This window comes from Microcebus murinus, unplaced genomic scaffold, assembly GCF_040939455.1.
Source record: "Microcebus murinus isolate Inina unplaced genomic scaffold, M.murinus_Inina_mat1.0 scaf023_hap2_Mmur4.0, whole genome shotgun sequence".
Taxonomy (NCBI): Eukaryota; Metazoa; Chordata; class Mammalia; order Primates; family Cheirogaleidae; genus Microcebus; species Microcebus murinus.
Genome location: NW_027438969.1, coordinates 280,145 through 306,481, shown reverse-complemented (window position 1 = coordinate 306,481; position 26,337 = coordinate 280,145). Strand labels below are relative to the sequence as shown.

Below are 26,337 nucleotides of genomic sequence, written 5' to 3'. Positions count from 1 at the left end.
AGAAGGTGATTCCTCTGTGTCCACTTAGGTGTCCATCGGTTCGTACCCATTTGCTGGTGAGCGCGAGCACGTGGTGCTCGTGTGTCCATTCTTGGGATACTTGGCTTACTGGAACGGGTTCCAGCTCTGGCCAGGAGAACCACGAGAGGTGCCCTCTCACCGCTGCTCCTCATAGCCGAATAGCACTCCGTGGTGTCCACGCGCCACATTTTATTTACCCACTCGTGGGTCGATGGGCACTCGGGTGGCTTCCAGGTCTTTGCGATTGTGACTTGTGCCCTGACACTAACCCTAACCCTTACCCAGCCCGTCTCCTCCACGGCCCCTGCCTGACTGACTCCTTCCCGCCCGGCCTATCACCTGTCACCGTCCTCTGCCCCTGCCTGACACGCTCCTCCCCGCCCGGGCCGTCACCGTCCTCGGCCCCTGCCTGACGGGGCTCCTCCGTCGCCTGGGCCTTCCAAGGGCTTGGTGTGGACGCTGGTTCCAGGACGCCCTCCCAGGAACCCGGTAGCAGGGCGGCCGCAGCGTCTCGCGCAACCCAACCGTCCGCCGGCTGGCCGCCGTCGCTAAGTGGCCTGCGGGGGACGTGCTCCCGCTGTGCCGTGGGGGCCCAGCCTGGTGTCTTCTCTGAGGCCCCGCGGCTGCCGCTCCCCGCAAGGGGATAGCCGCGGAGGTGGGGACCGCCTCCTCATGGGGATGTATACCCAGCTCTCCACGTCGGATTCCGGGGCTCTCTGTCCTGCCAGAAGGCCCAGCTGGCCTGCGGATCCTTAGAGTGGCAAAAACATCCGAAAACTGAGATTGAGGGTCCGGTGGGTGTCTGCACTTTTGTGCTGGGCACCCCAGGGAGGCCCGGGGGCTGACTGGACAACGCGGTCTGCTGGGCTGGGGGGGGGGTTTGGAGGAGCAACTGATGCCCTTTGCACTTTGGGTAGCAAGTGTCTGAGGTGTCTCTGGGCCCTGTGCCATGTGGGGGCGGGGGCGGGGGCGGGGTGGGAGGAGGAGGAGGAGGAGGAGGAGGAGGAGGAGGAGGAGGTGGAGGAGGAGGAGGTGGGAAGGGCCGTGGCCTGCAGTCGTGTTCCCCGGGGTGGCACAGCATGTGGCTTCTTCCACAGGCTGCTTGGCCTGGGCTCCCTGCACCTGGGCCTTTGGAGGACTGGCCCTGTGCTTGCCAACACTTCCTGCAGGGACCCAGAGCTGGGAGGTTGCATCTCTCAGCCCTGGGTCGGGCAGAGCCCCAGCGGGCCATGCCCACAACCTCTCTCAGCAGGGGTCCCCCAGAAGGCTCCTTTGGGACCAGGATTCTCTTGCGGGTGACTCTTTAAGGTCTGGCCCCTGGATGGAGGGGCACCAGGAGTAGAGGAGCAGGAAGGGGAAGGGGGTGGCCATGCGAGGGGACACTTTGAGGCCAAGTCCCAGCTTCAGCCTGATCCTCCTGGGAACCCCGGGGTGGACATCACACCTCCTGGTTGCCCCGCTCTGAGACAAGGAGCCGGGCTTCGCATTCCCACAGCAGCCAGTCGTGGGCTGAGGACACCTGGGGCGTTGGGAACTCCCTGGCTTCTCCTTGGTTTAACATCTGGAGCTGCTTGTGAATTGTGCCGCCACACACACCCGAGTGCAGGTGTCTTCTGCACAGACTGCGGGCCTCGCTCTTCTGAATGCCGCTAGCTCGCGACCCACCCACGGGTGAACCTGGTCAGGGTACTTTCTCTCGGGGGCAGACTCTCATCCGGGCGGGCTACCGGTGTCTCTGTTTGCTCCTTTCTTTCTTCCATTTCGGGAAAGGCTTCCTTACTGGGTGTGGAAATCTCCTATGCCTTTCCTCGCCTATTCTGTCAGCTCTAAAATTCTCTTTCGGTTGCCACCCTCACAGATGGATTAGGAAACTCTTTGCGGTGCACTCATTAGTGAAATGACCTCAATGACGCTGGAATCCAATATCTAATCGCCGATTTTTAGCGAGTCCACACGCCAGGGTGGTTGGGGTCCAATGCAGCCCCGGCCAGGCCCAGGCCCCTTGGACTGGGCCACAGGAGGACACAGAGGAGGGTCCCGGCCCCCACGGTAGCGGTGCGGGCAGTTCTCCAAGGGCTTGGGTGTTTTCCAGAGGGAGGAGATGGAGGGGACTGATTTCTTCAGCGCCCCACAAACCACGCCACCCCACCCCACCCATGGGACACATCCCGAGAGAGAGAGAGACGCCCCATACACTGGCTCCCCTCCCCCGTGCGCTGTGCCCCAGCCCTGGCCCCGGGGAATAGGCGGCCGCCGGGCCACAGGGTGGGGGCGCAGCTGAAAGGGGTTGTGGGGGAGGGCCGCCCCTGGCTGGGGTCAAAGGGCGAGCCCCCCGCCCCTCCCGCCCATGCGCAGTCAGCGGCCCCGGCGCGCTGGGGGTGGGGGGCGGGGAGGTGAAGGAGGCCAGGCAAGGAGAGGAGGGGGGCTTGAAGGTCTCCACCTTGGCGGGTCCAGCCGTGGAGGCGCATCTTGTGTGAGTGTGAGTGTGAGTGAGTGAGTGTGAGTGTGAGTGTGTGTGTATACAGAGACAGCCCCCAACCCCGGCCCGCCGCTCCCTGCCCGCCCCGCCTGTCACCCCCGTCCCTCGGAGCCCGCGGGACCCGGCCGGCGAACTCAACAGGCCCGGCCCGGCGCGGGGCCTGGGGCGGGAGGAGGCGGCGGGGAAGCGCAGAGAGGCTCGGCTTCTTGAGCGGGGCAGGGGCGCCCTCCGCCGTCCACGGCCACACCACCCCGAACGCGCCCGATCCCGTCTGGTCTCGGAAGCTAAGCAGGGTCGGGCCTGGTTAGAACTTGGATGGGAGACCGCCCGGGAATACCGGGTGCCGTAGGCTTCTTCTTTTTTTTTTTTGCCTCTGGTTCTGTAGCGTTTCTGGGAGTGCGGGGGCGGCCCGGGGTGGGGGTGACCCCCACCCTCAGCGCCCGCCGCGGTGCCTGGCGCCCCAGCCCGCACCGTGGGGCCTCCTCTTGTCCCGAGCCGTGACACCGCCGCCACGCGGCAGCATGCGTGGCTTCTGGACAGTCAGGTCTCAGACCTAAGGTCTGCTCTGTGGGAGCCGACACGCTGGAGGAAACCTTGAGAGTCTGAGAGGGGAGGGAGTTCCAGAAGAAGGCCAGGATGTCATTTTGAGGGAGTATGTGACCAGAACTCCTCCCGTTGCTTTTGGGGTTCTATGAGCTACACGTAGGAATCTTTGGTGGTGGCACCTGATGTTCGGGGATCCGGAGTCACACCCAGACCTGCTCCACAGGCCTCCTTTTACTTTTCTCTTCGGATTCATTTTTTTTTTTTTTTTTTTTTTTGAGACAGAGTCTCGGTTTGTTGCCCAGGCTAGAGTGAGTGCCGTGGCGTCAGCCTAGCTCACAGCAACTTCAAACTCCTGGGCTCGAGTGATCCTTCTGCCTCAGCCTCCCGGGTAGCTGGGACTGCAGGCATGCGCCACCATGCCCCGCTAATTTTTTATATATATATCAGTTGGCCAATTAATTTCTTACTATTTATAGTAGAGACGGGGTCTCGCTCTTGCTCAGGCTGGTTTTGAACTCCTGACCTTGAGCAATCCGCCCGCCTCGGCCTCCCAAGTGCTAGGATTACAGGCGTGAGCCACAGCGCCCGGCCGGATTCATTATTTTGAAAAAGTGTCTCTTATCTCTATTATTGCATTTTCTTTTCTCTCTCTTTTCAAGCAGATGATGGGAGTCCAAGTATTAAGGTGACATGTGTTGCCCGTGCCCCCCTCCCCCCCCCGTGTTCTTATTCATTTACCTCTCATGTTGTTCCAGCATATTGTGGGGGCACCAATGTTAAGGTCGGGTGCGTTGCCCTCTCCCAGCCTCCCCCCTCGGGTCAGAGCTTCAAGTGCGCCCATCCCCCAGTCGGTGCGTACCCACCCCATTCCTAATGGATGTGTATGCCCATCCCCTCCCCCCACCCGCCCGACACCCACCCGAAGAAGGTGATTCCTCTGTGTCCACTTAGGTGTCCATCGGTTCGTACCCATTTGCTGGTGAGCGCGAGCACGTGGTGCTCGTGTGTCCATTCTTGGGATACTTGGCTTACTGGAACGGGTTCCAGCTCTGGCCAGGAGAACCACGAGAGGTGCCCCCTCACCGCTGCTCCTCATAGCCGAATAGCACTCCGTGGTGTCCACGCGCCACATTTTATTTACCCACTCGTGGGTCGATGGGCACTCGGGTGGCTTCCAGGTCTTTGCGATTGTGACTTGTGCCCTGACACTAACCCTAACCCTTGCCCAGCCCGTCTCCTCCACGGCCCCTGCCTGACTGACTCCTTCCCGCCCGGCCTATCACCTGTCACCGTCCTCTGCCCCTGCCTGACACGCTCCTCCCCGCCCGGGCCGTCACCGTCCTCGGCCCCTGCCTGACGGGGCTCCTCCGTCGCCTGGGCCTTCCAAGGGCTTGGTGTGGACGCTGGTTCCAGGACGCCCTCCCAGGAACCCGGTAGCAGGGCGGCCGCAGCGTCTCGCGCAACCCAACCGTCCGCCGGCTGGCCGCCGTCGCTAAGTGGCCTGCGGGGGACGTGCTCCCGCTGTGCCGTGGGGGCCCAGCCTGGTGTCTTCTCTGAGGCCCCGCGGCTGCCGCTCCCCGCAAGGGGATAGCCGCGGAGGTGGGGACCGCCTCCTCATGGGGATGTATACCCAGCTCTCCACGTCGGATTCCGGGGCTCTCTGTCCTGCCAGAAGGCCCAGCTGGCCTGCGGATCCTTAGAGTGGCAAAAACATCCGAAAACTGAGATTGAGGGTCCGGTGGGTGTCTGCACTTTTGTGCTGGGCACCCCAGGGAGGCCCGGGGGCTGGCTGGACAACGCGGTCTGCTGGGCTGGGGGGGGGGTTTGGAGGAGCAACTGATGCCCTTTGCACTTTGGGTAGCAAGTGTCTGAGGTGTCTCTGGGCCCTGTGCCATGTGGGGGCGGGGGCGGGGGCGGGGTGGGAGGAGGAGGAGGAGGAGGAGGAGGAGGAGGAGGAGGAGGTGGAGGAGGAGGAGGTGGGAAGGGCCGTGGCCTGCAGTCGTGTTCCCCGGGGTGGCACAGCATGTGGCTTCTTCCACAGGCTGCTTGGCCTGGGCTCCCTGCACCTGGGCCTTTGGAGGACTGGCCCTGTGCTTGCCAACACTTCCTGCAGGGACCCAGAGCTGGGAGGTTGCATCTCTCAGCCCTGGGTCGGGCAGAGCCCCAGCGGGCCATGCCCACAACCTCTCTCAGCAGGGGTCCCCCAGAAGGCTCCTTTGGGACCAGGATTCTCTTGCGGGTGACTCTTTAAGGTCTGGCCCCTGGATGGAGGGGCACCAGGAGTAGAGGAGCAGGAAGGGGAAGGGGGTGGCCATGCGAGGGGACACTTTGAGGCCAAGTCCCAGCTTCAGCCTGATCCTCCTGGGAACCCCGGGGTGGACATCACACCTCCTGGTTGCCCCGCTCTGAGACAAGGAGCCGGGCTTCGCATTCCCACAGCAGCCAGTCGTGGGCTGAGGACACCTGGGGCGTTGGGAACTCCCTGGCTTCTCCTTGGTTTAACATCTGGAGCTGCTTGTGAATTGTGCCGCCACACACACCCGAGTGCAGGTGTCTTCTGCACAGACTGCGGGCCTCGCTCTTCTGAATGCCGCTAGCTCGCGACCCACCCACGGGTGAACCTGGTCAGGGTACTTTCTCTCGGGGGCAGACTCTCATCCGGGCGGGCTACCGGTGTCTCTGTTTGCTCCTTTCTTTCTTCCATTTCGGGAAAGGCTTCCTTACTGGGTGTGGAAATCTCCTATGCCTTTCCTCGCCTATTCTGTCAGCTCTAAAATTCTCTTTCGGTTGCCACCCTCACAGATGGATTAGGAAACTCTTTGCGGTGCACTCATTAGTGAAATGACCTCAATGACGCTGGAATCCAATATCTAATCGCCGATTTTTAGCGAGTCCACACGCCAGGGTGGTTGGGGTCCAATGCAGCCCCGGCCAGGCCCAGGCCCCTTGGACTGGGCCACAGGAGGACACAGAGGAGGGTCCCGGCCCCCACGGTAGCGGTGCGGGCAGTTCTCCAAGGGCTTGGGTGTTTTCCAGAGGGAGGAGATGGAGGGGACTGATTTCTTCAGCGCCCCACAAACCACGCCACCCCACCCCACCCATGGGACACATCCCGAGAGAGAGAGAGACGCCCCATACACTGGCTCCCCTCCCCCGTGCGCTGTGCCCCAGCCCTGGCCCCGGGGAATAGGCGGCCGCCGGGCCACAGGGTGGGGGCGCAGCTGAAAGGGGTTGTGGGGGAGGGCCGCCCCTGGCTGGGGTCAAAGGGCGAGCCCCCCGCCCCTCCCGCCCGTGCGCAGTGAGCGGCCCCGGCGCGCTGGGGGTGGGGGGCGGGGAGGTGAAGGAGGCCAGGCAAGGAGAGGAGGGGGGCTTGAAGGTCTCCACCTTGGCGGGTCCAGCCGTGGAGGCGCATCTTGTGTGAGTGTGAGTGTGAGTGAGTGAGTGTGAGTGTGAGTGTGTGTGTATACAGAGACAGCCCCCAACCCCGGCCCGCCGCTCCCTGCCCGCCCCGCCTGTCACCCCCGTCCCTCGGAGCCCGCGGGACCCGGCCGGCGAACTCAACAGGCCCGGCCCGGCGCGGGGCCTGGGGCGGGAGGAGGCGGCGGGGAAGCGCAGAGAGGCTCGGCTTCTTGAGCGGGGCAGGGGCGCCCTCCGCCGTCCACGGCCACACCACCCCGAACGCGCCCGATCCCGTCTGGTCTCGGAAGCTAAGCAGGGTCGGGCCTGGTTAGAACTTGGATGGGAGACCGCCCGGGAATACCGGGTGCCGTAGGCTTCTTCTTTTTTTTTTTTGCCTCTGGTTCTGTAGCGTTTCTGGGAGTGCGGGGGCGGCCCGGGGTGGGGGTGACCCCCACCCTCAGCGCCCGCCGCGGTGCCTGGCGCCCCAGCCCGCACCGTGGGGCCTCCTCTTGTCCCGAGCCGTGACACCGCCGCCACGCGGCAGCATGCGTGGCTTCTGGACAGTCAGGTCTCAGACCTAAGGTCTGCTCTGTGGGAGCCGACACGCTGGAGGAAACCTTGAGAGTCTGAGAGGGGAGGGAGTTCCAGAAGAAGGCCAGGATGTCATTTTGAGGGAGTATGTGACCAGAACTCCTCCCGTTGCTTTTGGGGTTCTATGAGCTACACGTAGGAATCTTTGGTGGTGGCACCTGATGTTCGGGGATCCGGAGTCACACCCAGACCTGCTCCACAGGCCTCCTTTTACTTTTCTCTTCGGATTCATTTTTTTTTTTTTTTTTTTTTTTGAGACAGAGTCTCGGTTTGTTGCCCAGGCTAGAGTGAGTGCCGTGGCGTCAGCCTAGCTCACAGCAACTTCAAACTCCTGGGCTCGAGTGATCCTTCTGCCTCAGCCTCCCGGGTAGCTGGGACTGCAGGCATGCGCCACCATGCCCCGCTAATTTTTTATATATATATCAGTTGGCCAATTAATTTCTTACTATTTATAGTAGAGACGGGGTCTCGCTCTTGCTCAGGCTGGTTTTGAACTCCTGACCTTGAGCAATCCGCCCGCCTCGGCCTCCCAAGTGCTAGGATTACAGGCGTGAGCCACAGCGCCCGGCCGGATTCATTATTTTGAAAAAGTGTCTCTTATCTCTATTATTGCATTTTCTTTTCTCTCTCTTTTCAAGCAGATGATGGGAGTCCAAGTATTAAGGTGACATGTGTTGCCCGTGCCCCCCTCCCCCCCCCGTGTTCTTATTCATTTACCTCTCATGTTGTTCCAGCATATTGTGGGGGCACCAATGTTAAGGTCGGGTGCGTTGCCCTCTCCCAGCCTCCCCCCTCGGGTCAGAGCTTCAAGTGCGCCCATCCCCCAGTCGGTGCGTACCCACCCCATTCCTAATGGATGTGTATGCCCATCCCCTCCCCCCACCCGCCCGACACCCACCCGAAGAAGGTGATTCCTCTGTGTCCACTTAGGTGTCCATCGGTTCGTACCCATTTGCTGGTGAGCGCGAGCACGTGGTGCTCGTGTGTCCATTCTTGGGATACTTGGCTTACTGGAACGGGTTCCAGCTCTGGCCAGGAGAACCACGAGAGGTGCCCCCTCACCGCTGCTCCTCATAGCCGAATAGCACTCCGTGGTGTCCACGCGCCACATTTTATTTACCCACTCGTGGGTCGATGGGCACTCGGGTGGCTTCCAGGTCTTTGCGATTGTGACTTGTGCCCTGACACTAACCCTAACCCTTGCCCAGCCCGTCTCCTCCACGGCCCCTGCCTGACTGACTCCTTCCCGCCCGGCCTATCACCTGTCACCGTCCTCTGCCCCTGCCTGACACGCTCCTCCCCGCCCGGGCCGTCACCGTCCTCGGCCCCTGCCTGACGGGGCTCCTCCGTCGCCTGGGCCTTCCAAGGGCTTGGTGTGGACGCTGGTTCCAGGACGCCCTCCCAGGAACCCGGTAGCAGGGCGGCCGCAGCGTCTCGCGCAACCCAACCGTCCGCCGGCTGGCCGCCGTCGCTAAGTGGCCTGCGGGGGACGTGCTCCCGCTGTGCCGTGGGGGCCCAGCCTGGTGTCTTCTCTGAGGCCCCGCGGCTGCCGCTCCCCGCAAGGGGATAGCCGCGGAGGTGGGGACCGCATCCTCATGGGGACGTATACCCAGCTCTCCACGTCGGATTCCGGGGCTCTCTGTCCTGCCAGAAGGCCCAGCTGGCCTGCGGATCCTTAGAGTGGCAAAAACATCCGAAAACTGAGATTGAGGGTCCGGTGGGTGTCTGCGCTTTTGTGCTGGGCACCCCAGGGAGGCCCGGGGGCTGGCTGGACAACGCGGTCTGCTGGGCGGGGGGGGGGGTTAGAGGAGCAACTGATGCCCTTTGCACTTTGGGTAGCAAGAGTCTGAGGTGTCTCTGAGCCCTGTGCCATGTCGGGGGGGGGGCGGGGGGGGAAGAGGAGGAGGAGGAGGAGGTGGGAAGGGCCGGGGCCTGCAGTCGTGTTCCCGGGGTGGCAGGGCAAGTGGCTTCTTCCACAGGCTGCTTGGCCTGGGCTCCCTGCACCTGGGCCTTTGGAGGACCGGCCCTGTGCTTGCCAACGCTTCCTGCAGGGACCCAGAGCTGGGAGGTTGCATCTCTCAGCCCTGGGTCGGGCAGAGCCCCAGCGGGCCATGCCCACAACCTCTCTCAGTACCGGTCCCCCAGAAGGCTCCTTGGGGACCAGGATTCTCTTGCGGTGACTCTTTAAGGTCTGGCCCCTGGATGGAGGGGCACCAGGAGTAGAGGAGCAGGAAGGGGAAGGGGGTGGCCATGCGAGGGGACACTTTCAGGCCAAGTCCCAGCTTCAGCCTGATCCTCCTGGGAACCCCGGGGTGTACGTCACACCTCCTGGTTGTCCCGCTCTGAGACAAGGAGCCGGGCGTCGCATTCCCACAGCAGCCAGTCGTGGGCTGAGGACACCTGGGGCGTTGGGAACTCCCTGGCTTCTCCTTGGTTTAACATCTGGAGCTGCTTGTGAATCGTGCCGCCACACACACCCGAGTGCAGGTGTCTTCCGCACAGACTGCGGGCCTCGCTCTTCTGAATGCCGCTAGCTGGCCACCCACCCACGGGTGAACCTGGTCAGGGTACTTTCTCTCAGGGGCAGACTCTTTTCCGGGCGGGCTACCGGTGTCTCTGTTTGCTCCTTTCTTTCTTCCATTTCGGGAAAGTCTTCCTTGCTGGGTGTGGAAATCTCCTATGCCTTCCCTCGCCTATTCTGTCAGCTTTCAAATTCTCTTTCAGTTGCCACCCTCACAGATGGATTAGGAAACTCTTTCCGGTGCACTCATTAGTGAAATGACCTCAAGGAAGCTGGAATCCAATATCTAATCGCCGATTTTTAGCGAGTCCACACGCCAGGGTGGTCGGGGTCCAATGCAGCCCCGGCCAGGCCCAGGCCCCTTGGACCGGGCCACAGGAGGACACAGAGGAGGGTCCCGGCCCCCACGGTAGCGGTGCCGGCAGTTCTCCAAGGGCTTGGGCGTTTTCCAGAGGTAGGAGATGGAGGGGACTGATTTCTTCAGCGCCCCACAAACCACGCCACCCCACCCCACCCCACCCCACCCATGGGACACATCCCCAGAGAGAGATGCCCCATACACTCGCTCCCCTCCCCCTTGCGCTGTGCCCCAGCCCTGGCCCGGGGGAATAGGCGGCAGCCCGCCCACAGGGCGGGGGGCACAGCTGAAAGGGGTTGTGGGGGAGGGCGGCCCCTGGCTGGGGTCAAAGGGCGAGCGCCCGGTGCCGGTGCGCGCGTGCGCAGTCAGCGGCGGCGACGCGCTGGGGGTGGGCAGCGGGTAGGTGAAGGAGGCCAGGCGAGGAGACGAGGGGGGCTGGGAGGGCTCCACCTTGGCGGGTCCAGCCGTGGAGGCGCATCTTGTGTGAGTGTGAGTGAGTGAGTGAGTGTGAGTGTGAGTGTGTGTGTATACAGAGACAGCCCCCAACCCCGGCCCGCCGCTCCCTGCCCGCCCCGCCTGTCACCCCCGTCCCTCGGAGCCCGCGGGACCCGGCCGGCGAACTCAACAGGCCCGGCCCGGCGCGGGGCCTGGGGCGGGAGGAGGCGGCGGGGAAGCGCAGAGAGGCTCGGCTTCTTGAGCGGGGCAGGGGCGCCCTCCGCCGTCCACGGCCACACCACCCCGAACGCGCCCGATCCCGTCTGGTCTCGGAAGCTAAGCAGGGTCGGGCCTGGTTAGAACTTGGATGGGAGACCGCCCGGGAATACCGGGTGCCGTAGGCTTCTTCTTTTTTTTTTTTGCCTCTGGTTCTGTAGCGTTTCTGGGAGTGCGGGGGCGGCCCGGGGTGGGGGTGACCCCCACCCTCAGCGCCCGCCGCGGTGCCTGGCGCCCCAGCCCGCACCGTGGGGCCTCCTCTTGTCCCGAGCCGTGACACCGCCGCCACGCGGCAGCATGCGTGGCTTCTGGACAGTCAGGTCTCAGACCTAAGGTCTGCTCTGTGGGAGCCGACACGCTGGAGGAAACCTTGAGAGTCTGAGAGGGGAGGGAGTTCCAGAAGAAGGCCAGGATGTCATTTTGAGGGAGTATGTGACCAGAACTCCTCCCGTTGCTTTTGGGGTTCTATGAGCTACACGTAGGAATCTTTGGTGGTGGCACCTGATGTTCGGGGATCCGGAGTCACACCCAGACCTGCTCCACAGGCCTCCTTTTACTTTTCTCTTCGGATTCATTTTTTTTTTTTTTTTTTTTTGAGACAGAGTCTCGGTTTGTTGCCCAGGCTAGAGTGAGTGCCGTGGCGTCAGCCTAGCTCACAGCAACTTCAAACTCCTGGGCTCGAGTGATCCTTCTGCCTCAGCCTCCCGGGTAGCTGGGACTGCAGGCATGCGCCACCATGCCCCGCTAATTTTTTATATATATATCAGTTGGCCAATTAATTTCTTACTATTTATAGTAGAGACGGGGTCTCGCTCTTGCTCAGGCTGGTTTTGAACTCCTGACCTTGAGCAATCCGCCCGCCTCGGCCTCCCAAGTGCTAGGATTACAGGCGTGAGCCACAGCGCCCGGCCGGATTCATTATTTTGAAAAAGTGTCTCTTATCTCTATTATTGCATTTTCTTTTCTCTCTCTTTTCAAGCAGATGATGGGAGTCCAAGTATTAAGGTGACATGTGTTGCCCGTGCCCCCCTCCCCCCCCCGTGTTCTTATTCATTTACCTCTCATGTTGTTCCAGCATATTGTGGGGGCACCAATGTTAAGGTCGGGTGCGTTGCCCTCTCCCAGCCTCCCCCCTCGGGTCAGAGCTTCAAGTGCGCCCATCCCCCAGTCGGTGCGTACCCACCCCATTCCTAATGGATGTGTATGCCCATCCCCTCCCCCCACCCGCCCGACACCCACCCGAAGAAGGTGATTCCTCTGTGTCCACTTAGGTGTCCATCGGTTCGTACCCATTTGCTGGTGAGCGCGAGCACGTGGTGCTCGTGTGTCCATTCTTGGGATACTTGGCTTACTGGAACGGGTTCCAGCTCTGGCCAGGAGAACCACGAGAGGTGCCCCCTCACCGCTGCTCCTCATAGCCGAATAGCACTCCGTGGTGTCCACGCGCCACATTTTATTTACCCACTCGTGGGTCGATGGGCACTCGGGTGGCTTCCAGGTCTTTGCGATTGTGACTTGTGCCCTGACACTAACCCTAACCCTTACCCAGCCCGTCTCCTCCACGGCCCCTGCCTGACTGACTCCTTCCCGCCCGGCCTATCACCTGTCACCGTCCTCTGCCCCTGCCTGACACGCTCCTCCCCGCCCGGGCCGTCACCGTCCTCGGCCCCTGCCTGACGGGGCTCCTCCGTCGCCTGGGCCTTCCAAGGGCTTGGTGTGGACGCTGGTTCCAGGACGCCCTCCCAGGAACCCGGTAGCAGGGCGGCCGCAGCGTCTCGCGCAACCCAACCGTCCGCCGGCTGGCCGCCGTCGCTAAGTGGCCTGCGGGGGACGTGCTCCCGCTGTGCCGTGGGGGCCCAGCCTGGTGTCTTCTCTGAGGCCCCGCGGCTGCCGCTCCCCGCAAGGGGATAGCCGCGGAGGTGGGGACCGCCTCCTCATGGGGATGTATACCCAGCTCTCCACGTCGGATTCCGGGGCTCTCTGTCCTGCCAGAAGGCCCAGCTGGCCTGCGGATCCTTAGAGTGGCAAAAACATCCGAAAACTGAGATTGAGGGTCCGGTGGGTGTCTGCACTTTTGTGCTGGGCACCCCAGGGAGGCCCGGGGGCTGACTGGACAACGCGGTCTGCTGGGCTGGGGGGGGGGTTTGGAGGAGCAACTGATGCCCTTTGCACTTTGGGTAGCAAGTGTCTGAGGTGTCTCTGGGCCCTGTGCCATGTGGGGGCGGGGGCGGGGGCGGGGTGGGAGGAGGAGGAGGAGGAGGAGGAGGAGGAGGAGGAGGAGGTGGAGGAGGAGGAGGTGGGAAGGGCCGTGGCCTGCAGTCGTGTTCCCCGGGGTGGCACAGCATGTGGCTTCTTCCACAGGCTGCTTGGCCTGGGCTCCCTGCACCTGGGCCTTTGGAGGACTGGCCCTGTGCTTGCCAACACTTCCTGCAGGGACCCAGAGCTGGGAGGTTGCATCTCTCAGCCCTGGGTCGGGCAGAGCCCCAGCGGGCCATGCCCACAACCTCTCTCAGCAGGGGTCCCCCAGAAGGCTCCTTTGGGACCAGGATTCTCTTGCGGGTGACTCTTTAAGGTCTGGCCCCTGGATGGAGGGGCACCAGGAGTAGAGGAGCAGGAAGGGGAAGGGGGTGGCCATGCGAAGGGACACTTTGAGGCCAAGTCCCAGCTTCAGCCTGATCCTCCTGGGAACCCCGGGGTGGACATCACACCTCCTGGTTGCCCCGCTCTGAGACAAGGAGCCGGGCTTCGCATTCCCACAGCAGCCAGTCGTGGGCTGAGGACACCTGGGGCGTTGGGAACTCCCTGGCTTCTCCTTGGTTTAACATCTGGAGCTGCTTGTGAATTGTGCCGCCACACACACCCGAGTGCAGGTGTCTTCTGCACAGACTGCGGGCCTCGCTCTTCTGAATGCCGCTAGCTCGCGACCCACCCACGGGTGAACCTGGTCAGGGTACTTTCTCTCGGGGGCAGACTCTCATCCGGGCGGGCTACCGGTGTCTCTGTTTGCTCCTTTCTTTCTTCCATTTCGGGAAAGGCTTCCTTACTGGGTGTGGAAATCTCCTATGCCTTTCCTCGCCTATTCTGTCAGCTCTAAAATTCTCTTTCGGTTGCCACCCTCACAGATGGATTAGGAAACTCTTTGCGGTGCACTCATTAGTGAAATGACCTCAATGACGCTGGAATCCAATATCTAATCGCCGATTTTTAGCGAGTCCACACGCCAGGGTGGTTGGGGTCCAATGCAGCCCCGGCCAGGCCCAGGCCCCTTGGACTGGGCCACAGGAGGACACAGAGGAGGGTCCCGGCCCCCACGGTAGCGGTGCGGGCAGTTCTCCAAGGGCTTGGGTGTTTTCCAGAGGGAGGAGATGGAGGGGACTGATTTCTTCAGCGCCCCACAAACCACGCCACCCCACCCCACCCATGGGACACATCCCCCGAGAGAGAGAGAGAGACGCCCCATACACTGGCTCCCCTCCCCCGTGCGCTGTGCCCCAGCCCTGGCCCCGGGGAATAGGCGGCCGCCGGGCCACAGGGTGGGGGGCGCAGCTGAAAGGGGTTGTGGGGGAGGGCCGCCCCTGGCTGGGGTCAAAGGGCGAGCCCCCCGCCCCTCCCGCCCGTGCGCAGTCAGCGGCCCCGGCGCGCTGGGGGTGGGGGGCGGGGAGGTGAAGGAGGCCAGGCAAGGAGAGGAGGGGGGCTTGAAGGTCTCCACCTTGGCGGGTCCAGCCGTGGAGGCGCATCTTGTGTGAGTGTGAGTGTGAGTGAGTGAGTGTGAGTGTGAGTGTGTGTGTATACAGAGACAGCCCCCAACCCCGGCCCGCCGCTCCCTGCCCGCCCCGCCTGTCACCCCCGTCCCTCGGAGCCCGCGGGACCCGGCCGGCGAACTCAACAGGCCCGGCCCGGCGCGGGGCCTGGGGCGGGAGGAGGCGGCGGGGAAGCGCAGAGAGGCTCGGCTTCTTGAGCGGGGCAGGGGCGCCCTCCGCCGTCCACGGCCACACCACCCCGAACGCGCCCGATCCCGTCTGGTCTCGGAAGCTAAGCAGGGTCGGGCCTGGTTAGAACTTGGATGGGAGACCGCCCGGGAATACCGGGTGCCGTAGGCTTCTTCTTTTTTTTTTTTGCCTCTGGTTCTGTAGCGTTTCTGGGAGTGCGGGGGCGGCCCGGGGTGGGGGTGACCCCCACCCTCAGCGCCCGCCGCGGTGCCTGGCGCCCCAGCCCGCACCGTGGGGCCTCCTCTTGTCCCGAGCCGTGACACCGCCGCCACGCGGCAGCATGCGTGGCTTCTGGACAGTCAGGTCTCAGACCTAAGGTCTGCTCTGTGGGAGCCGACACGCTGGAGGAAACCTTGAGAGTCTGAGAGGGGAGGGAGTTCCAGAAGAAGGCCAGGATGTCATTTTGAGGGAGTATGTGACCAGAACTCCTCCCGTTGCTTTTGGGGTTCTATGAGCTACACGTAGGAATCTTTGGTGGTGGCACCTGATGTTCGGGGATCCGGAGTCACACCCAGACCTGCTCCACAGGCCTCCTTTTACTTTTCTCTTCGGATTCATTTTTTTTTTTTTTTTTTTTTGAGACAGAGTCTCGGTTTGTTGCCCAGGCTAGAGTGAGTGCCGTGGCGTCAGCCTAGCTCACAGCAACTTCAAACTCCTGGGCTCGAGTGATCCTTCTGCCTCAGCCTCCCGGGTAGCTGGGACTGCAGGCATGCGCCACCATGCCCCGCTAATTTTTTATATATATATCAGTTGGCCAATTAATTTCTTACTATTTATAGTAGAGACGGGGTCTCGCTCTTGCTCAGGCTGGTTTTGAACTCCTGACCTTGAGCAATCCGCCCGCCTCGGCCTCCCAAGTGCTAGGATTACAGGCGTGAGCCACAGCGCCCGGCCGGATTCATTATTTTGAAAAAGTGTCTCTTATCTCTATTATTGCATTTTCTTTTCTCTCTCTTTTCAAGCAGATGATGGGAGTCCAAGTATTAAGGTGACATGTGTTGCCCGTGCCCCCCTCCCCCCCCCGTGTTCTTATTCATTTACCTCTCATGTTGTTCCAGCATATTGTGGGGGCACCAATGTTAAGGTCGGGTGCATTGCCCTCTCCCAGCCTCCCCCCTCGGGTCAGAGCTTCAAGTGCGCCCATCCCCCAGTCGGTGCGTACCCACCCCATTCCTAATGGATGTGTATGCCCATCCCCTCCCCCCACCCGCCCGACACCCACCCGAAGAAGGTGATTCCTCTGTGTCCACTTAGGTGTCCATCGGTTCGTACCCATTTGCTGGTGAGCGCGAGCACGTGGTGCTCGTGTGTCCATTCTTGGGATACTTGGCTTACTGGAACGGGTTCCAGCTCTGGCCAGGAGAACCACGAGAGGTGCCCCCTCACCGCTGCTCCTCATAGCCGAATAGCACTCCGTGGTGTCCACGCGCCACATTTTATTTACCCACTCGTGGGTCGATGGGCACTCGGGTGGCTTCCAGGTCTTTGCGATTGTGACTTGTGCCCTGACACTAACCCTAACCCTTGCCCAGCCCGTCTCCTCCACGGCCCCTGCCTGACTGACTCCTTCCCGCCCGGCCTATCACCTGTCACCGTCCTCTGCCCCTGCCTGACACGCTCCTCCCCGCCCGGGCCGTCACCGTCCTCGGCCCCTGCCTGACGGGGCTCCTCCGTCGCCTGGGCCTTCCAAGGGCTTGGTGTGGACGCTGGTTCCAGGACGCCCTCCCAGGAACCCGGTAGCAGGGCGGCCGCAGCGTCTCGCGCAACCCAACCGTCCGCCGGCTGGCCGCCGTCGCTAAGTGGCCTGCTGGGGACGTGCTGGTGTCTTCTCTGAGGCCCCGCGGCTGCCGCTCCCCGCAAGGGGATAGCCGCGGAGGTGGGGACCGCATCCTCATGGGGACGTATACCCAGCTCTCCACGTCGGATTCCGGGGCTCTCTGTCCTGCCAGAAGGCCCAGCTGGCCTGCGGATCCTTAGAGTGGCAAAAACATCCGAAAACTGAGATTGAGGGTCCGGTGGGTGTCTGCGCTTTTGTGCTGGGCACCCCAGGGAGGCCCGGGGGCTGGCTGGACAACGCGGTCTGCTGGGCGGGGGGGGGGGTTAGAGGAGCAACTGATGCCCTTTGCACTTTGGGTAGCAAGAGTCTGAGGTGTCTCTGAGCCCTGTGCCATGTCGGGGGGGGGGGCGGGGGGGGAAGAGGAGGAGGAGGAGGAGGTGGGAAGGGCCGGGGCCTGCAGTCGTGTTCCCGGGGTGGCAGGGCAAGTGGCTTCTTCCACAGGCTGCTTGGCCTGGGCTCCCTGCACCTGGGCCTTTGGAGGACCGGCCCTGTGCTTGCCAACGCTTCCTGCAGGGACCCAGAGCTGGGAGGTTGCATCTCTCAGCCCTGGGTCGGGCAGAGCCCCAGCGGGCCATGCCCACAACCTCTCTCAGCACCGGTCCCCCAGAAGGCTCCTTGGGGACCAGGATTCTCTTGCGGTGACTCTTTAAGGTCTGGCCCCTGGATGGAGGGGCACCAGGAGTAGAGGAGCAGGAAGGGGAAGGGGGTGGCCATGCGAGGGGACACTTTGAGGCCAAGTCCCAGCTTCAGCCTGATCCTCCTGGGAACCCCGGGGTGTACGTCACACCTCCTGGTTGTCCCGCTCTGAGACAAGGAGCCGGGCTTCGCATTCCCACAGCAGCCAGTCGTGGGCTGAGGACACCTGGGGCGTTGGGAACTCCCTGGCTTCTCCTTGGTTTAACATCTGGAGCTGCTTGTGAATCGTGCCGCCACACACACCCGAGTGCAGGTGTCTTCCGCACAGACTGCGGGCCTCGCTCTTCTGAATGCCGCTAGCTGGCCACCCACCCACGGGTGAACCTGGTCAGGGTACTTTCTCTCAGGGGCAGACTCTTTTCCGGGCGGGCTACCGGTGTCTCTGTTTGCTCCTTTCTTTCTTCCATTTCGGGAAAGTCTTCCTTGCTGGGTGTGGAAATCTCCTATGCCTTCCCTCGCCTATTCTGTCAGCTTTCAAATTCTCTTTCAGTTGCCACCCTCACAGATGGATTAGGAAACTCTTTCCGGTGCACTCATTAGTGAAATGACCTCAAGGAAGCTGGAATCCAATATCTAATCGCCGATTTTTAGCGAGTCCACACGCCAGGGTGGTCGGGGTCCAATGCAGCCCCGGCCAGGCCCAGGCCCCTTGGACCGGGCCACAGGAGGACACAGAGGAGGGTCCCGGCCCCCACGGTAGCGGTGCCGGCAGTTCTCCAAGGGCTTGGGCGTTTTCCAGAGGTAGGAGATGGAGGGGACTGATTTCTTCAGCGCCCCACAAACCACGCCACCCCACCCCACCCCACCCCACCCATGGGACACATCCCCAGAGAGAGATGCCCCATACACTCGCTCCCCTCCCCCTTGCGCTGTGCCCCAGCCCTGGCCCGGGGGAATAGGCGGCAGCCCGCCCACAGGGCGGGGGGCACAGCTGAAAGGGGTTGTGGGGGAGGGCGGCCCCTGGCTGGGGTCAAAGGGCGAGCGCCCGGTGCGCGCGTGCGCAATCAGCGGCGGCGACGCACTGGGGGTGGGCAGCGGGTAGGTGAAGGAGGCCAGGCGAGGAGACGAGGGGGGCTGGGAGGGCTCCACCTTGGCGGGTCCAGCCGTGGAGGCGCATCTTGTGTGAGTGTGAGTGAGTGTGAGTGTGTGTGTGTGGAGAGAGAGACAGCCCCCCGCCCCGGCCCGCCCCGGCCGCCCGGCCCGGCCCGTCACCCCCGTCCCTCGGAGCCCGCCGGACCCGGCCGGCGAACTCAACAGGCCCGGCCGGGCGCGGGGCCTGGGGCGGGAGGAGGCGGCGGGGAAGCGCAGAGAAGCTGGGATCTTGAGCGGGGCAGGGGCGCCCTCCGCCGTCTAGGGCCACACCACCCTGAACGCCCCCCGGTCTCCTCTGGTCTCGGAAGCTAAGCAGGGTTGGGCCTGGTTAGTACTTGGATGGGAGAAGACCGCCTGGGAATACCGGGTGCCGTAGGCTTCTTCTTCTTTTTTTTTTTTTTTTTGCCTCTTGTTCTGTCCCCTTTCTGGGAGCGCGGCGGCGGCCCGGGGTGGGGGTCACCCCCACCCTCAGCGCCCGCCGTGGGGTGCCTGGCGCCCCAGCCCGCACCGTGGGGCCTCCTCTTGTCCCAAGCCGCGACACCGCCGCCACGCGGCAGCATGCGTGGCATCTGGACTGTCAGGTCTCAGACCAAAGGTCTGCTCTGTGGGAACCGACACGCTGGAGGAAACCTTGAGAGTCTGAGAGGGGAGGGAGTTCCAGAAGGAGGCCAGGATGTCATTTTGAGGGAGTATGGGACCAGAACTCGTCCCGTTGCTTTTGGGGTTCTATGGGCTCCACGTAGGAATCTTTGGTGGTGGCAGCTGATGTTGGGGGATCCGGAGTCACACCCAGACCTGCTCCACAGGCCTCCTTTTACTTTTCTCTTTGGAGTCGTTATTTTTAAAAAGTGTCTCTTACCTCTCTCATTGCATTTTCTTTTCTCTCTCTTTTCAAGCAGATGATGGGAGTACAAGTATTCAGGTGACATGTGTTGCCCGTGCCCCCTCCCCCCTGTGTTCTTATTCATTTACCTCTCATGTTGTTCCAGCGTATTGTGGGGGCACCAATGTTAAGGTCGGGTACGTTGCCCTCTCCCAGCCTCCCCCCTCGGGTCAGAGCTTCAAGTGCGCCCATCCCCCAGTCGGTGCGCACCCACCCCATTCCTAATGGAGGTGTATGCCCCTCCCCTCCCCCCACCCGCCCGACACCCACCCGATGATGAAGGTGATTCCTCTCTGTCCACTTAGGTGTCCATCCGTTCGTACCCATTTGCTGGTGAGCGCGCTCACGGGGCGCTCGTGTGTCCATTCTTGGGATACTTGGCTTACTGGAACGGGTTCCAGCTCTGGCCAGGAGAACACGAGAGGCGCCCTCTCACCGCTGCTCCTCACAGCCCAATGGCACTCCGTGGTGTCCACGCGCCACATTTTATTAATGCACTCCTGGATGGATGGGCACTCGGGTCGCTTCCACATCTTTGCGATTGTGTGAATTGTGCCCTAACTGTCACCCTAACCCTTACCCAGCCCGTGTCCTCTGCCCCTGCCTGACGCACTCCTCCCCGGCCAGGCCCAGGCCCGTCACTGTCCCGGGCCCCCGCCTGACCGGCTCCTTCCCGCCCGGCCTGTCACCGTCCTCTGCCCCTGCCTGACATGCTCCTTCCCGCCCGTCCGGCCTCTCACCGTCCTCGGCCCCTGCCTGACCGGCTCCTCCGTCGCCTGGGCCTTCCAAGGGCTTGGTGTGGACGCTGCTTCCAGGAAGCCCTCCAGAAACCCGGCAGCAGGGTGGCCGCAGAAGTCTCCAGCAGCCGTCCCTAAGTCGCGTGCGGGGCCCCCGCTGTGCCGCGGGGACCCAGCCTGGTGTCTTCCCTGAGGCCCTGCGGCTGCCGCTCCCCGCAAGGGGAGAGTCGCGGAGGTGGGGACCGCCTCCTGATGGGGATGTACACGCAGCTCTCCACGTCGGATTCCGGGGCTCTCTGTCCTGCCCGAAGGCCCAGCTGGCCTGCGGGTCCTTAGAGTGGCAAAAACATCCGAAAGCTGAGATTGAGGGTCCGGTGGGTGTCTGCGCTTTTGTGCTGGGCACCCCAGGGAGGCCCGGGGGCTGGCTGGACAACGCGGTCTGCTGGGCGGGGGGGGGGGTTAGAGGAGCAACTGATGCCCTTTGCACTTTGGGTAGCAAGAGTCTGAGGTGTCTCTGAGCCCTGTGCCATGTCGGGGGGGGGGGCGGGGGGGGAAGAGGAGGAGGAGGAGGAGGTGGGAAGGGCCGGGGCCTGCAGTCGTGTTCCCGGGGTGGCAGGGCAAGTGGCTTCTTCCACAGGCTGCTTGGCCTGGGCTCCCTGCACCTGGGCCTTTGGAGGACCGGCCCTGTGCTTGCCAACGCTTCCTGCAGGGACCCAGAGCTGGGAGGTTGCATCTCTCAGCCCTGGGTCGGGCAGAGCCCCAGCGGGCCATGCCCACAACCTCTCTCAGCACCGGTCCCCCAGAAGGCTCCTTGGGGACCAGGATTCTCTTGCGGTGACTCTTTAAGGTCTGGCCCCTGGATGGAGGGGCACCAGGAGTAGAGGAGCAGGAAGGGGAAGGGGGTGGCCATGCGAGGGGACACTTTGAGGCCAAGTCCCAGCTTCAGCCTGATCCTCCTGGGAACCCCGGGGTGTACGTCACACCTCCTGGTTGTGCCGCTCTGAGACAAGGAGCCGGGCTTCGCATTCCCACAGCAGCCAGTCGTGGGCTGAGGACACCTGGGGCGTTGGGAACTCCCTGGCTTCTCCTTGGTTTAACATCTGGAGCTGCTTGTGAATCGTGCCGCCACACACACCCGAGTGCAGGTGTCTTCCGCACAGACTGCGGGCCTCGCTCTTCTGAATGCCGCTAGCTGGCCACCCACCCACGGGTGAACCTGGTCAGGGTACTTTCTCTCAGGGGCAGACTCTTTTCCGGGCGGGCTACCGGTGTCTCTGTTTGCTCCTTTCTTTCTTCCATTTCGGGAAAGTCTTCCTTGCTGGGTGTGGAAATCTCCTATGCCTTCCCTCGCCTATTCTGTCAGCTTTCAAATTCTCTTTCAGTTGCCACCCTCACAGATGGATTAGGAAACTCTTTCCGGTGCACTCATTAGTGAAATGACCTCAAGGAAGCTGGAATCCAATATCTAATCGCCGATTTTTAGCGAGTCCACACGCCAGGGTGGTCGGGGTCCAATGCAGCCCCGGCCAGGCCCAGGCCCCTTGGACCGGGCCACAGGAGGACACAGAGGAGGGTCCCGGCCCCCACGGTAGCGGTGCCGGCAGTTCTCCAAGGGCTTGGGCGTTTTCCAGAGGTAGGAGATGGAGGGGACTGATTTCTTCAGCGCCCCACAAACCACGCCACCCCACCCCACCCCACCCCACCCATGGGACACATCCCCAGAGAGAGATGCCCCATACACTCGCTCCCCTCCCCCTTGCGCTGTGCCCCAGCCCTGGCCCGGGGGAATAGGCGGCAGCCCGCCCACAGGGCGGGGGGCACAGCTGAAAGGGGTTGTGGGGGAGGGCGGCCCCTGGCTGGGGTCAAAGGGCGAGCGCCCGGTGCCGGTGCGCGCGTGCGCAGTCAGCGGCGGCGACGCGCTGGGGGTGGGCAGCGGGTAGGTGAAGGAGGCCAGGCGAGGAGACGAGGGGGGCTGGGAGGGCTCCACCTTGGCGGGTCCAGCCGTGGAGGCGCATCTTGTGTGAGTGTGAGTGAGTGTGAGTGTGTGTGTGTGGAGAGAGAGACAGCCCCCCGCCCCGGCCGCCCGGCCCGGCCCGTCACCCCCGTCCCTCGGAGCCCGCCGGACCCGGCCGGCGAACTCAACAGGCCCGGCCGGGCGCGGGGCCTGGGGCGGGAGGAGGCGGCGGGGAAGCGCAGAGACGCTGGGATCTTGAGCGGGGCAGGGGCGCCCTCCGCCGTCTAGGGCCACACCACCCTGAACGCCCCCCGGTCTCCTCTGGTCTCGGAAGCTAAGCAGGGTCGGGCCTGGTTAGTACTTGGATGGGAGAAGACCGCCTGGGAATACCGGGTGCCGTAGGCTTCTTCTTCTTCTTTTTTTTTTTTTTTGCCTCTTGTTCTGTCCCCTTTCTGGGAGCGCGGCGGCGGCCCGGGGTGGGGGTCACCCCCACCCTCAGCGCCCGCCGTGGGGTGCCTGGCGCCCCAGCCCGCACCGTGGGGCCTCCTCTTGTCCCAAGCCGCGACACCGCCGCCACGCGGCAGCATGCGTGGCATCTGGACTGTCAGGTCTCAGACCAAAGGTCTGCTCTGTGGGAACCGACACGCTGGAGGAAACCTTGAGAGTCTGAGAGGGGAGGGAGTTCCAGAAGGAGGCCAGGATGTCATTTTGAGGGAGTATGGGACCAGAACTCGTCCCGTTGCTTTTGGGGTTCTATGGGCTCCACGTAGGAATCTTTGGTGGTGGCAGCTGATGTTGGGAGATCCGGAGTCACACCCAGACCTGCTCCACAGGCCTCCTTTTACTTTTCTCTTTGGAGTCGTTATTTTTAAAAAGTGTCTCTTACCTCTCTCATTGCATTTTCTTTTCTCTCTCTTTTCAAGCAGATGATGGGAGTACAAGTATTCAGGTGACATGTGTTGCCCGTGCCCCCCTCCCCCCTGTGTTCTTATTCATTTACCTCTCATGTTGTTCCAGCGTATTGTGGGGGCACCAATGTTAAGGTCGGGTACGTTGCCCTCTCCCAGCCTCCCCCCTCGGGTCAGAGCTTCAAGTGCGCCCATCCCCCAGTCGGTGCGCACCCACCCCATTCCTAATGGAGGTGTATGCCCCTCCCCTCCCCCCACCCGCCCGACACCCACCCGATGATGAAGGTGATTCCTCTCTGTCCACTTAGGTGTCCATCCGTTCGTACCCATTTGCTGGTGAGCGCGCTCACGGGGCGCTCGTGTGTCCATTCTTGGGATACTTGGCTTACTGGAACGGGTTCCAGCTCTGGCCAGGAGAACACGAGAGGCGCCCTCTCACCGCTGCTCCTCACAGCCCAATGGCACTCCGTGGTGTCCACGCGCCACATTTTATTAATGCACTCCTGGATGGATGGGCACTCGGGTCGCTTCCACATCTTTGCGATTGTGTGAATTGTGCCCTAACTGTCACCCTAACCCTTACCCAGCCCGTGTCCTCTGCCCCTGCCTGACGCACTCCTCCCCGGCCAGGCCCAGGCCCGTCACTGTCCCGGGCCCCCGCCTGACCGGCTCCTTCCCGCCCGGCCTGTCACCGTCCTCTGCCCCTGCCTGACATGCTCCTTCCCGCCCGTCCGGCCTCTCACCGTCCTCGGCCCCTGCCTGACCGGCTCCTCCGTCGCCTGGGCCTTCCAAGGGCTTGGTGTGGACGCTGCTTCCAGGAAGCCCTCCAGAAACCCGGCAGCAGGGTGGCCGCAGCAGTCTCCAGCAGCCGTCCCTAAGTCGCGTGCGGGGCCCCCGCTGTGCCGCGGGGACCCAGCCTGGTGTCTTCCCTGAGGCCCTGCGGCTGCCGCTCCCCGCAAGGGGAGAGTCGCGGAGGTGGGGACCGCCTCCTGATGGGGACGTACACGCAGCTCTCCACGTCGGATTCCGGGGCTCTCTGTCCTGCCCGAAGGCCCAGCTGGCCTGCGGGTCCTTAGAGTGGCAAAAACATCCGAAAGCTGAGATTGAGGGTCCGGTGGGTGTCTGCGCTTTTGTGCTGGGCACCCCAGGGAGGCCCGGGGGCTGGCTGGACAACGCGGTCTGCTGGGCGGGGGGGGGGGGGGGGGGTTAGAGGAGCAACTGATGCCCTTTGCACTTTGGGTAGCAAGAGTCTGAGGTGTCTCTGAGCCCTGTGCCATGTCGGGGGGGGGGGCGGGGGGGGAAGAGGAGGAGGAGGAGGAGGTGGGAAGGGCCGGGGCCTGCAGTCGTGTTCCCGGGGTGGCAGGGCAAGTGGCTTCTTCCACAGGCTGCTTGGCCTGGGCTCCCTGCACCTGGGCCTTTGGAGGACCGGCCCTGTGCTTGCCAACGCTTCCTGCAGGGACCCAGAGCTGGGAGGTTGCATCTCTCAGCCCTGGGTCGGGCAGAGCCCCAGCGGGCCATGCCCACAACCTCTCTCAGCACCGGTCCCCCAGAAGGCTCCTTGGGGACCAGGATTCTCTTGCGGTGACTCTTTAAGGTCTGGCCCCTGGATGGAGGGGCACCAGGAGTAGAGGAGCAGGAAGGGGAAGGGGGTGGCCATGCGAGGGGACACTTTGAGGCCAAGTCCCAGCTTCAGCCTGATCCTCCTGGGAACCCCGGGGTGTACGTCACACCTCCTGGTTGTGCCGCTCTGAGACAAGGAGCCGGGCTTCGCATTCCCACAGCAGCCAGTCGTGGGCTGAGGACACCTGGGGCGTTGGGAACTCCCTGGCTTCTCCTTGGTTTAACATCTGGAGCTGCTTGTGAATCGTGCCGCCACACACACCCGAGTGCAGGTGTCTTCCGCACAGACTGCGGGCCTCGCTCTTCTGAATGCCGCTAGCTGGCCACCCACCCACGGGTGAACCTGGTCAGGGTACTTTCTCTCAGGGGCAGACTCTTTTCCGGGCGGGCTACCGGTGTCTCTGTTTGCTCCTTTCTTTCTTCCATTTCGGGAAAGTCTTCCTTGCTGGGTGTGGAAATCTCCTATGCCTTCCCTCGCCTATTCTGTCAGCTTTCAAATTCTCTTTCAGTTGCCACCCTCACAGATGGATTAGGAAACTCTTTCCGGTGCACTCATTAGTGAAATGACCTCAAGGAAGCTGGAATCCAATATCTAATCGCCGATTTTTAGCGAGTCCACACGCCAGGGTGGTCGGGGTCCAATGCAGCCCCGGCCAGGCCCAGGCCCCTTGGACCGGGCCACAGGAGGACACAGAGGAGGGTCCCGGCCCCCACGGTAGCGGTGCCGGCAGTTCTCCAAGGGCTTGGGCGTTTTCCAGAGGTAGGAGATGGAGGGGACTGATTTCTTCAGCGCCCCACAAACCACGCCACCCCACCCCACCCCACCCCACCCATGGGACACATCCCCAGAGAGAGATGCCCCATACACTCGCTCCCCTCCCCCTTGCGCTGTGCCCCAGCCCTGGCCCGGGGGAATAGGCGGCAGCCCGCCCACAGGGCGGGGGGCACAGCTGAAAGGGGTTGTGGGGGAGGGCGGCCCCTGGCTGGGGTCAAAGGGCGAGCGCCCGGTGCCGGTGCGCGCGTGCGCAGTCAGCGGCGGCGACGCGCTGGGGGTGGGCAGCGGGTAGGTGAAGGAGGCCAGGCGAGGAGACGAGGGGGGCTGGGAGGGCTCCACCTTGGCGGGTCCAGCCGTGGAGGCGCATCTTGTGTGAGTGTGAGTGAGTGAGTGAGTGTGAGTGTGAGTGTGTGTGTATACAGAGACAGCCCCCAACCCCGGCCCGCCGCTCCCTGCCCGCCCCGCCTGTCACCCCCGTCCCTCGGAGCCCGCGGGACCCGGCCGGCGAACTCAACAGGCCCGGCCCGGCGCGGGGCCTGGGGCGGGAGGAGGCGGCGGGGAAGCGCAGAGAGGCTCGGCTTCTTGAGCGGGGCAGGGGCGCCCTCCGCCGTCCACGGCCACACCACCCCGAACGCGCCCGATCCCGTCTGGTCTCGGAAGCTAAGCAGGGTCGGGCCTGGTTAGAACTTGGATGGGAGACCGCCCGGGAATACCGGGTGCCGTAGGCTTCTTCTTTTTTTTTTTTGCCTCTGGTTCTGTAGCGTTTCTGGGAGTGCGGGGGCGGCCCGGGGTGGGGGTGACCCCCACCCTCAGCGCCCGCCGCGGTGCCTGGCGCCCCAGCCCGCACCGTGGGGCCTCCTCTTGTCCCGAGCCGTGACACCGCCGCCACGCGGCAGCATGCGTGGCTTCTGGACAGTCAGGTCTCAGACCTAAGGTCTGCTCTGTGGGAGCCGACACGCTGGAGGAAACCTTGAGAGTCTGAGAGGGGAGGGAGTTCCAGAAGAAGGCCAGGATGTCATTTTGAGGGAGTATGTGACCAGAACTCCTCCCGTTGCTTTTGGGGTTCTATGAGCTACACGTAGGAATCTTTGGTGGTGGCACCTGATGTTCGGGGATCCGGAGTCACACCCAGACCTGCTCCACAGGCCTCCTTTTACTTTTCTCTTCGGATTCATTTTTTTTTTTTTTTTTTTTTTGAGACAGAGTCTCGGTTTGTTGCC

The 26,337-nt window shown here is 63.1% G+C and overlaps 7 pseudogenes; all 7 read left to right on the top strand.

Annotated features, from left to right (window-relative positions):
- The first annotated feature begins 2,733 nt into the window (after window positions 1–2,733).
- On the top strand, window positions 2,734–2,852 carry LOC142867897 (uncharacterized; annotated as a pseudogene).
- A 3,850-nt stretch (window positions 2,853–6,702) lies between these two features.
- LOC142867896 (uncharacterized) lies at window positions 6,703–6,821 on the top strand (annotated as a pseudogene).
- Window positions 6,822–10,635: 3,814 nt separating this feature from the next.
- LOC142867894 (uncharacterized) lies at window positions 10,636–10,754 on the top strand (annotated as a pseudogene).
- A 3,853-nt stretch (window positions 10,755–14,607) lies between these two features.
- LOC142867893 (uncharacterized) lies at window positions 14,608–14,726 on the top strand (annotated as a pseudogene).
- Window positions 14,727–18,496: 3,770 nt separating this feature from the next.
- On the top strand, window positions 18,497–18,619 carry LOC142867913 (uncharacterized; annotated as a pseudogene).
- Window positions 18,620–22,096: 3,477 nt separating this feature from the next.
- LOC142867935 (uncharacterized) lies at window positions 22,097–22,219 on the top strand (annotated as a pseudogene).
- A 3,507-nt stretch (window positions 22,220–25,726) lies between these two features.
- Window positions 25,727–25,845, top strand: LOC142867892 (uncharacterized; annotated as a pseudogene).
- The last annotated feature ends 492 nt before the right edge of the window (window positions 25,846–26,337 follow it).